General features: G+C 51.1%; 1 protein-coding gene across 1 annotated transcript in view; it reads left to right on the top strand.

The window, feature by feature from the left end:
- Positions 1-403: 403 nt before the first annotated feature.
- Positions 404-10,931, top strand: part of LOC131944573 (uncharacterized) — a 28,593-nt gene continuing 18,065 nt past the window's right edge. The window contains exon 1 of the mRNA XM_059305260.1: positions 404-522. The gene's annotated coding sequence lies outside the window, so the exon portion shown is untranslated. The remainder of the gene's footprint in view (positions 523-10,931) is intronic.

Below are 10,931 nucleotides of genomic sequence, written 5' to 3'. Positions count from 1 at the left end.
GGTGACACCAAGACAAAAAAATTGCAGGTGTCCCCCCCCCCCCCCCGAATAGATGCCTGGAAGAAACTCTGCTACCCTTACAAAAATTCGTATAGCCTGTTTAAAATTTATAGATCTAAATCTACTTCTAAATAGGATGTGATCTTCCTTAGGTCAAGTTAAAACTAATTTCGCACAACACAAAGTCGGGTGCCATGTTTTTAAATGTGGCATAGAATTTAAAGAAATTTTCCCGTTTAAATGTTGCGGATTATACTGCATTCATTTATAGATCTAGTGACTCGCCTATTTGGGGAAGGCAAGTTTCGAACAGAAAATAATCCGGTGTGTAAAATCAAGCCCACACTGTTCGTTTGCACCGCCAGTCCATGCGCAATGCAAAAACCTTGACACACATTACAGAGCCACGATGATGGCGGGCCCAGAGACAGTGCTGACCGCACGTCGCGGCATCCAGGTCAGCTACACACTGGTTTAGTCTTACAACAACTTTACAACTTATTTCCCCATTTTTTGACGCATGTAAGTATACTTTTATCTACTTTCACGTTTCTTTAGCTAATGATTAAAAACGTTTTAACTAGTCGCCTCTTTGAAGATTCCCGTCTTCTGCTAGTCTAGCACGGCGCTTGGCGCTGGTAATGACGTAGGGCATAGCCTTAGCCCAGTTTTTTCCCTTTTTAAAATCCCCTGTGCTGTGCTTCTGTCCTAGCGCTTTACAGAAGTATACAACAAACTTTATCTAGGCTAACTTGGCGAATTCAGGCTTATGAAGATGATCGTTGGTGTTTTTAAGTACTGCCGTGTTCCCTGTGTGCAGTTCATTGTGTCAGTGTGCGATTCATTGTTTACATGCAACCAAATGTGTGACTGAAGCAGCGAACCCCACTCCAGTTTCACACCGTCTCACATCCCTGACCTGGCTCGATCCTTGGCCAGGACAATCCAATCTATTATTGTAGAAGACACCGTGGATTGGGTAGGGTGGGCCCTAACATCTGCTGTGGTAATGGTCAGCAGACGAACATGCGATTGGTGCGATCGGCTAACCGTGAAGGCAAACTGAAGACATCTGTCCTGTGAACATCGGCCTGCTTTGTGTGTGTCGTATTCTGTTTTACAGTGCAGCTCATGTTTTAGACAGGTTTGCGATAGCACACCACCGTGTGTGTGTTGTGATCTGATGGCATTGACTCACTGTCGCTTTCTAGTGAGTTGACCTCAATTTTGGTTAGTCAGTGGTAGCCCGTTGGCCTAGTTTGAACTTGGTTGTCACCACAAAATTCAAGCGGATTCTTTCACTATTTATACGGAGGTGTTATGTGGAGATTCTTACTGAAGAGGTGAATACAAAGACCCCTTTGTTACCAGTGTAAATTACTATATTCCTGAAGGATCTATTTTAAGTTCTTACAGTGACTTGTTGACTAAACTATACTTGTACAGAAATTTTCAAGGCCATTCCAGTCCAGTCAGTATACTGTATACTAACTGTATAGGCCTACTGTATAGGTAACTGTATTATTGACTGTTGTATAACCTAAGCCTATGAGGATGTTTAGCTTGAGACACTCAGTAAGATTTAAGTCATGGCAGGTTTGAATAAAGAGCACAATTTAAGGCACCCAATGTCCCCCTATTAACAGATATTTTTTGATAGGCCTAAATATAATTGGTAACTGCTCATTAGTATTTAGTTAATTACAGCTATCCCTACTACTACTGTTAAGTCCAAATTTTTCCTCTACACTATATTTGTACAGCTTATCTCACATAATACCTCTAGCCTATATTTCTAGTTAAGCTCCAATTTTTACCTCTAGCTTATATTTGGCAGTTACTGTGTTGACATCAATATTGTTATGTTAGTTTTGTATTTAAGACTTGGGTTAGTGATAGACAGCATTAGTTATATTAATTCACAGTAGTGGCATAAAATATGCAAGTTTGAAAGTAAGATTTGGTCCATTAGCACCCCCCCCCCCCGACAGGCTGCTGGTTGGTTTATGTATTCCATACTCCCACAGCCTATGGGACAGAATGGTCAAATGGTAGAACATAAGAATGCTAACAAAAGTCCAGGTTTAAGTCCATAGAATTTTCCTGAGTCCATCCAGCTCAAAAGGGTACCTGACTCACGTTAAGGAAAGTAAAGGCAGCAGGGCATATTGATGACCACACTATCCAGAGGTCACAGAAACAGGTGGACTTTAATTCACTTGCTCCATGAACATATGTAAAGGTTTTATAGACTTATTACGATGGTCAGATCTCTAGAACTAAAGTAATGAAGGTTTTATAGATATTGTGATGGTCAGATCTCTAGAACTAAAGTAATGAAGGTTTTATTGTGATGGTCAGATCTCTAGAACTAAAGTAATGAAGGTTTTATGGACAGGTTTTACTGCAAGCTATATGCAGTGGAGATTGTGACAAGTGTCTTATTCATTTCAGTCTCTGATGTTTGAGGTCTATTTAGCAGTAGGCATTAGTTTCTGTGTAGCTGTAGGCATTAGTTTCTGTGTAGCTGTAGGCATTAGTTTCTGTGTAGCTGTAGGCATTAGTTTCTGTGTAGCTGTAGGCATTAGTTTATGTGTAGCTGTAGGCATTAATTTCTGTGTAGCTGTAAGCATTAGTTTAGCTGTAGGCATTAGTTTCTGTGTAGTTGTAGGCATTAGTTTCTGTGTAGTTGTAGGCATTAGTTTCTGTGTAGCTGTAGGCATTAGTTTCTGTGTAGATGTAGCCATTAGTTTCTGTGTAGCTGTAGCCATTAGTTTCTGTATAGCTGTAGGCATTAGTTTCTGTGTAGCTGTAGCATTAGTTTCTGTGTAGTTGTAAGCATTAGTTTAGCTGTAGGCATTAGTTTATGTGTAGCTGTAGGCATTAGTTTATGTGTAGCTGTAGGCATTAATTTCTGTGTAGCTGTAAGCATTAGTTTAGCTGTAGGCATTAGTTTCTGTGTAGTTGTAGGCATTAGTTTCTGTGTAGTTGTAGGCATTAGTTTCTGTGTAGCTGTAGGCATTAGTTTCTGTGTAGATGTAGCCATTAGTTTCTGTGTAGCTGTAGCCATTAGTTTCTGTGTAGCTGTAGCCATTAGTTTCTGTGTAGCTGTAGGCATTAGTTTCTGTGTAGCTGTTGGCATTAGTTTCTGTGTAGTTGTAAGCATTAGTTTAGCTGTAGGCATTAGTTTCTGTGTAGCCTTAGGCATTAGTTTCTGTGTAGCCTTAGGCATTAGTTTCTGTGTAGCCTTAGGCATTAGTTTCTGTGTAGCTGTAGGCATTAGTTTCTGTGTAGCTGTAGGCATTAGCCATTCCCCCAGAAGTGGTCCTTTAACATTTAGCCATTCCCCCCAACGTTGTCCTTTAACATTTAGCCATTCCCCTAGAAGTGGTCCTTTAACATTTAGCCATTCCCCCCAAAGTGGTCCTTTAACATTTAGCCATTCCCCTAGAAGTGGTCCTTTAACATTTAGCCATTCCCCCCAAAGTGGTCCTTTAACATTTAGCCATTCCCCCAGAAGTGGTCCTTTAACATTTAGCCATTCCCCCCAAAGTGGTCCTTTAACATTTAGCCATTCCCCCAGAAGTGGTCCTTTAACATTTAGCTATTCCCCCCAAAGTGGTCCTTTAACATTTAGCCATTCCCCCAGGAGTGGTCCCTTAACATTTAGCCATGGAATTGCTACACGTTAGTTAAAACAGTAACTTGTTTTAATGTAGCCACCTTTTGTTGTCAGTGTTTCCTTTTGTTGTCAGTGTTTACCAGTTTAGTTCACATTTATACGACCCATTAGAACTCAGTATATTTTTTCTACTTGGTGCCACTCCAACACTTCATCTGATGCCTCCCCACCCTACATGTGACGCCCTCCCCACCCTACATGTGACGCCCCCCACACCCTACATGTGACGCCTTCCCCACCCTACATGTGACGCCCTCCCCACCCTACATGTGACGCCCCCCACACCCTACATGTGACGCCTTCCCCACCCTACATGTGACGCCCCCCACACCCTACATGTGACGCCCCCCACACCCTACATGTGACGCCCCCCACACCCTACATGTGACGCCCCCCACACCCTACATGTGACGCCCTCCCCACCCTACATGTGACGCCTTCCCCACCCTACATGTGACGCCTTCCCCACCCTACATGTGACGCCTTCCCCACCCTACATGTGACGCCCTCCCCACCCTACATGTGACGCCCCCCACATACTACATGTGACGCCCCCCCCCACACCCTACATGTGACGTCACGGCAAAAAAGGGAACTATCCAGAACACCCTGCTAGACGCGAGTGTTTGCTTAAGTCTAGGCGACCTGGCTAATCCAGCTCAGTAGTGTACTGACCAGCTTGGTCAGGCTATCTTGCTAATCCGTGTGTGTGTGTGTGTGCTGTCCACTGGTGCTTATCTAGGGTCGGCAACATTTTGAGCTGGATCAGTCTGTTGGTTGTCCTTGTATGCTGGTGTTGTCGTTGCTGGTTGTCGTTGTTGGTTGTGGTTGTCGTTGTGGTTGTTGGTTGTAGAACGGTCCAAACGTTTCTGACGCACCCATTCGGGTACAGCGTGAAGCCACTCACTGACTCACTGCTGGGTCTGTAGCACGGTGTGTGTGTGTTAGATTGTTGGTGGTGCGTGTAAGATTGTTGGTGGTGTGTTAGATTGTTGGTGGTGTGTTAGATTGTTGGTGGTGCGTGTTAGATTGTTAGTGGTGTGTTAGATTGTTGGTGGTGCGTGTTAGATTGTTGGTGATGTGTGTTAGATTGTTGGTGGTGTGTTAGATTGTTGGTGGTGTGTGTTAGATTGTTGGTGGTGTGTTAGATTGTTGGTGGTGCGTGTAAGATTGTTGGTGGTGTGTTAGATTGTTGGTGGTGTGTTAGATTGTTGGTGGTGCGTGTTAGATTGTTAGTGGTGTGTTAGATTGTTGGTGGTGCGTGTTAGATTGTTGGTGATGTGTGTTAGATTGTTGGTGGTGTGTTAGATTGTTGGTGGTGTGTGTTAGATTGTTGGTGGTGTGTTAGATTGTTGGTGGTGCGTGTAAGATTGTTGGTGGTGTGTGTTAGATTGTTGGTGGTGTGTGTTAGATTGTTGGTGGTGTGTGTTAGATTGTTGGTGGTGCGTGTTAGATTGTTGGTGGTGCGTGTTAGATTGTTGGTGGTGCGTGTTAGATTGTTGGTGGTGCGTGTTAGATTGTTGGTGGTGCGTGTTAGATTGTTGGTGGTGTGTGTGAGTTTGTTGGTGGTGTGTGTTTGATTGTTGGTGGTGCGTGTTAGATTGTTGGTGGTGTGTTAGATTGTTGGTGGTGCGTGTTAGATTGTTGGTGATGTGTGTTAGATTGTTGGTGGTGTGTTAGATTGTTGGTGGTGTGTGTTAGATTGTTGGTGGTGTGTGTCAGATTGTTGGTGGTGTGTGTCAGATTGTTGGTGGTGTGTGTCAGATTGGTGTGTTTGTGTGCTTGTGAAGGGGGTCACGTGCTAGTGACGTGTACACAAGAGAGTGTCTGCACTCCCATTGATTTTTCCTTTGACTGGCCTCTACAGGAGCCAGCCATTCTTATCATGCCGAGGGGGGGGGGGGGGGAGGGGGGGGGGTCAGGTGGCGCTCGCCGCTAGAGACAACTGCCCAATCTTCAGGAGCAATATTTCCACTGCCGCTCTCCCGTTTTCGGTCCTATGACGACATTTGTAGGGTCACGAGAGTCCCGGGACTGACTCAGTGACTGACGCGAGAGTCACGAGACTGACGCGAGAGTCACGAGACTGACGCGAGAGTCACGAGACTGACGCGAGAGTCACGAGACTGACTGACGCGAGAGTCACGAGACTGACGCGAGAGTCACGAGACTGACGCGAGAGTCACGAGACTGACTGACGCGAGAGTCACGAGACTGACGCGAGAGTCACGAGACTGACGCGAGAGTCACGAGACTGACGCGAGAGTCACGAGACTGACGCGAGAGTCACGAGACTGACGCGAGAGTCACGAGACTGACGCGAGAGTCACGGGGCTGACTGACGCGAGAGTCACGAGACTGACTGACGCGAGAGTCACGAGACTGACGCGAGAGTCACGAGACTGACGCGAGAGTCACGAGACTGGCACGTGAGTGGGTCAAGAAACTCACAATGTAGAGAAACGTAAGGTGGTCTGCTGGTCACGTGGTCAAACTGCAGGCACATGTCCCTTGTACGATCTAGTACATAGAGCTGTAACATTAGTGGACCACTTCGGTGGGTAGGGGGAGCGGCTGTAACATTAGTGGACCACCTCGGTGGGTAGGGTGGGTAGAGGCTGTAACATTGGTGGACCACCTCGGTGGGGAGGGGCTGTAACATTAGTGGACCACCTCGGTGGGTAGGGGGAGGGGCTGTAACATTGGTGGACCACCTCGGTGGGTAGGGGGAGGGGCTGTAACATTAGTGGACCACCTCGGTGGGTAGGGGGAGGGGCTGTAACATTAGTGGACCACCTCGGTGGGTAGGGGGAGGGGCTGTAACATTAGTGGACCACCTCGGTGGGTAGGGGGAGGGGCTGTAACATTGGTGGACCACCTCGGTGGGTAGGGGGAGGGGCTGTAACATTAGTGGACCACCTCGGTGGGTAGGGGGAGGGGCTGTAACATTGGTGGACCACCTCGGTGGGTAGGGGGAGGGGCTGTAACATTGGTGGACCACCTCGGTGGGTAGGGGGAGGGGCTGTAACATTGGTGGACCACCTCGGTGGGTAGGGGGAGGGGCTGTAACATTAGTGGACCACCTCGGTGGGTAGGGGGAGGGGCTGTAACATTGGTGGACCACCTCGGTGGGTAGGGGGAGGGGCTGTAACATTAGTGGACCACCTCGGTGGGTAGGGGGAGGGGCTGTAACATTGGTGGACCACCTCGGTGGGTAGGGGGAGGGGCTGTAACATTGGTGGACCACCCGGTGGGTAGGGGGAGGGGCTGTAACATTGGTGGACCACCCGGTGGGTAGGGGGAGGGGCTGTAACATTAGTGGACCACCTCGGTGGGTAGGGGGAGGGGCTGTAACATTGGTGGACCACCTCGGTGGGGTGGGAAGGGTTACGTATGCTTCCTGCCCTGCTGCTTGACGTCAGCTGATTAGCTGAAGGTCAGGACCTGTCTGCAAGTTGTGCCTTACGTGGTGTAGACTGACGCCTTTACTGACGTCTTTATTTACCCCAGACCACTTTACGTTACGTGTGCTTCTTCTTGCTTGACGTACGTCATCTCGTCCTGACTGCCTGACGTACGTCATCTTCCTGTTGCTATGACGTCATTCGGTGTAATCTCTATACGTCATTAAACGCTGTGGCGGATTGAACAGCCGACTAAATGTTTCTTCATGGCCCGAGCAAGGGGGGGGGGGGGGGGGGGGTCATTAGCAGTCATGTCCAGTAAACAGCTCTCTACTAAATGTCATTTGGCACTTTTGTACAGTTCTCTACTAAAACCCACACCTCCCATAATGTCAGTTCCTACCAGCTAATGAACTACTCCCAGAACCCCCACCCCCACCCCCACACTCCACCCCCCCCCCACACACACACCTCCCCCCCACACACCTCCCATAATGGGCTCAGCTTGTCAATTCCTACCAGCTAATGAACTACTCCCAGAACCCCCCACCCCCACACTCCACCCCCCACCCCCCCCCCACACACACCTCCCCCCCACACACACCTCCCATAATGGGCTCAGCTTGTCATTTCCTACCAGCTAATGAACTACTCCCAGAACCCCCACCCCCCCCCCCCCCCCCCATAATGGGCTCAGCTTGTCATTTCCTACCAGATAATGAACTACTCCCAGAACCCACCCCCACACTCCACCCCCCCCCCCCCCCACACACACACCTCCCATAATGGGCTCAGCTTGTCATTTCCTACCAGCTAATGAACTACTTCTAGACTTGCATTATTTAAACTTTCTCTCTGATTATTTCAAGGCGAGCGTTGGGCGGGCTGTCTGACACAGATGTCTCTTTAAACTAGAATCATTAGACATGGGGCTCGGCATTTTACTACAGCTGCCCAAAACTGACAGCTGTCCGACAGCCCTACAACGGACAGCTGTCCGACAGCCTTACAACTGACAGCTGTCCGACATCCCTACAACTGACAGCTGTCCGACAGCCCTGCCCCCGGATGACGAGCGACCTAGCGGTGGTTGATGGAATCATTGATTAGCCCGAGTTGTATGCCAGGCCTGGGGAACACCTGTTGTGTCGGGTGGGGGGGTGTGTACCAGGATGTGCTAGTGGCAAGCAGCAGACCCATCCACCCTGCTCCATCCACCCTGCTCCATCCACCCTGCTCCATCCATCCTGCTCCACTCACCACACTGCTCCACTCACCAGCCCATCCACCCTGCTCCGCCTACCACCCTGCTCCATCCACCCCACTCCATCCACCACCCATCCTGCTCCATCCACCCTGCTCCACCCACCACCCCATCCACCATGCTCCACCCATCCACCCTGCTCCACCCATAAGCCCATCCACCCTGCTCCGCCCATAAGCCCATCCACCCTGCTCCGCCCATCCACCCTGCTCCACCACTAGCCCATCCACCCTGCTCCACCCACCAGACCACCCACCCTGCTCCACCCATAAGCCCATCCACCCTGCTCCACCCATAAGCCCATCCACCCTGCTCCACCCACCAGACCATCCACCCTGCTCCACCCATAAGCCCATCCACCCTGCTCCACCCATAAGCCCATCCACCCTGCTCCGCCCATCCACCCTGCTCCACCACTAGCCCATCCACCCTGCTCCACCCACCAGCCCATCCACCCTGCTCCACCCAACAGCCCATCCACCCTGCTCCACCCACCAGACCATCCACCCTGCTCCACCCATAAGCCCATCCACCCTGCTCCACCCAACAGCCCATCCACCCTGCTCCACCCATAAGCCCATCCACCCTGCTCCACCCACCAGCCCATCCACCCTGCTCCACCCATAAGCCCATCCACCCTACTCCACCCACCAGCCCATCCACACTGCTCCACCCACCAGCCCATCCACCCTACTGTGTATACACCTTCCCCCAGCTGGCAGCACGGATAACATTTGCCTGTGTTTGTTACACGCACAGTGTGGAAGGGAGGGGGGTGTGCTGGCTGGCTGTACCTCTTCACAGCACGCTGATATGGTCTGTTGACTTGCCATGGTCACACTGTTATCTACACAACCTGGGTCCACCTGTCTGTGTGGGTCTGTGTGGGTCCATGGTGGGTCTCTGTGGGTCCATGGTGGGTCTGTGTGGGTCCATGGTGGGTCTCTGTGGGTCCATGGTGGGTCTGTGTGGGTCCATGGTTCGTCTGTGGGGGTCCATGGTTGGTCTGTGTGGGCCCATGGTTGGTCTGTGTGGGCCCATGGTTGGTCTGTGTGGGTCCATGGTTGGTCTGTGTGGGTCCATGGTTGGTCTGTGTGGGTCCATGGTTGGTCTGTGTGGGTCCATGGTTGGTCTGTGTGGGTCTGTGGGGTCCATGGTTGGTCTGTGTGGGTCCATGGTTGGTCTGTGTGGGTCTGTGTGGGTCCATGGTTGGTCTGTGTGGGTCTGTGGGGTCCATGGTTGGTCTGTGTGGGCCCATGGTTGGTCTCTGTGGTCCATGGTTGGTCTGTGTGGGTCCATGGTTGGTCTGTGTGGGTCTGTGGGGTCCATGGTTGGTCTGTGTGGGTCCATGGTTGGTCTGTGTGGGCCCATGGTTGGTCTGTGTGGGTCCATGGTTGGTCTGTGTGGGCCCATGGTTGGTCTCTGTGGTCCATGGTTGGTCTGTGTGGGTCCATGGTTGGTCTGTGTGGGTCCATGGTTGGTCTGTGTGGGTCTGTGTGGGCCCATGGTTGGTCTGTGTGGGTCCATGGTTGGTCTGTGTGGGCCCATGGTTGGTCTGTGTGGGTCTGTGTGGGTCTGTGTGGGTCCATGGTTGGTCTGTGTGGTCCATGGTTGGTCTGTGTGGTCCATGGTTGGTCTGTGTGGGTCCATGGTTGGTCTGTGTGGGTCTGTGTGGGCCCATGGTTGGTCTGTGTGGGTCCATGGTTGGTCTGTGTGGGCCCATGGTTGGTCTGTGTGGGCCCATGGTTGGTCTGTGTGGGTCCATGGTTGGTCTGTGTGGGTCCATGGTGGGTCTGTGTGGGCCCATGGTTGGTCTCTGTGGTCCATGGTTGGTCTGTGTGGGTCCATGGTTGGTCTGTGTGGGCCCATGGTTGGTGTCTGTGGTCCATGGTTGGTCTGTGTGGGTCTGTGGGGTCCATGGTTGGTCTGTGTGGGTCCATGGTTGGTCTGTGTGGGCCCATGGTTGGTCTGTGTGGGTCCATGGTTGGTCTGTGTGGGCCCATGGTTGGTCTCTGTGGTCCATGGTTGGTCTGTGTGGGTCCATGGTTGGTCTGTGTGGGTCCATGGTTGGTCTGTGTGGGTCTGTGTGGGCCCATGGTTGGTCTGTGTGGGTCCATGGTTGGTCTGTGTGGGCCCATGGTTGGTCTGTGTGGGTCTGTGTGGGTCTGTGTGGGTCCATGGTTGGTCTGTGTGGTCCATGGTTGGTCTGTTTGGTCCATGGTTGGTCTGTGTGGGTCCATGGTTGGTCTGTGTGGGTCTGTGTGGGCCCATGGTTGGTCTGTGTGGGTCCATGGTTGGTCTGTGTGGGCCCATGGTTGGTCTGTGTGGGTCCATGGTTGGTCTGTGTGGGTCCATGGTGGGTCTGTGTGGGCCCATGGTTGGTCTCTGTGGTCCATGGTTGGTCTGTGTGGGTCCATGGTTGGTCTGTGTGGGCCCATGGTTGGTCTCTGTGGTCCATGGTTGGTCTGTGTGGGTCTGTGTGGGTCCATGGTTGGTCTGTGTGGGTCTGTGTGGGTCCATGGTTGGTCTGTGTGGGCCCATGGTTGGTCTGTGTGGGTCTGTGTGGGTCCATGGTTGGTCT

Source organism: Physella acuta, unplaced genomic scaffold, assembly GCF_028476545.2.
Source record: "Physella acuta isolate Inbredline_101_S28 unplaced genomic scaffold, ASM2847654v3 ptg000497l, whole genome shotgun sequence".
NCBI classification, from domain to species: Eukaryota; Metazoa; Mollusca; class Gastropoda; family Physidae; genus Physella; species Physella acuta.
Note: the sequence above shows the minus strand (reverse complement) of the source record. Positions and strands in the feature narration are given on the sequence as shown.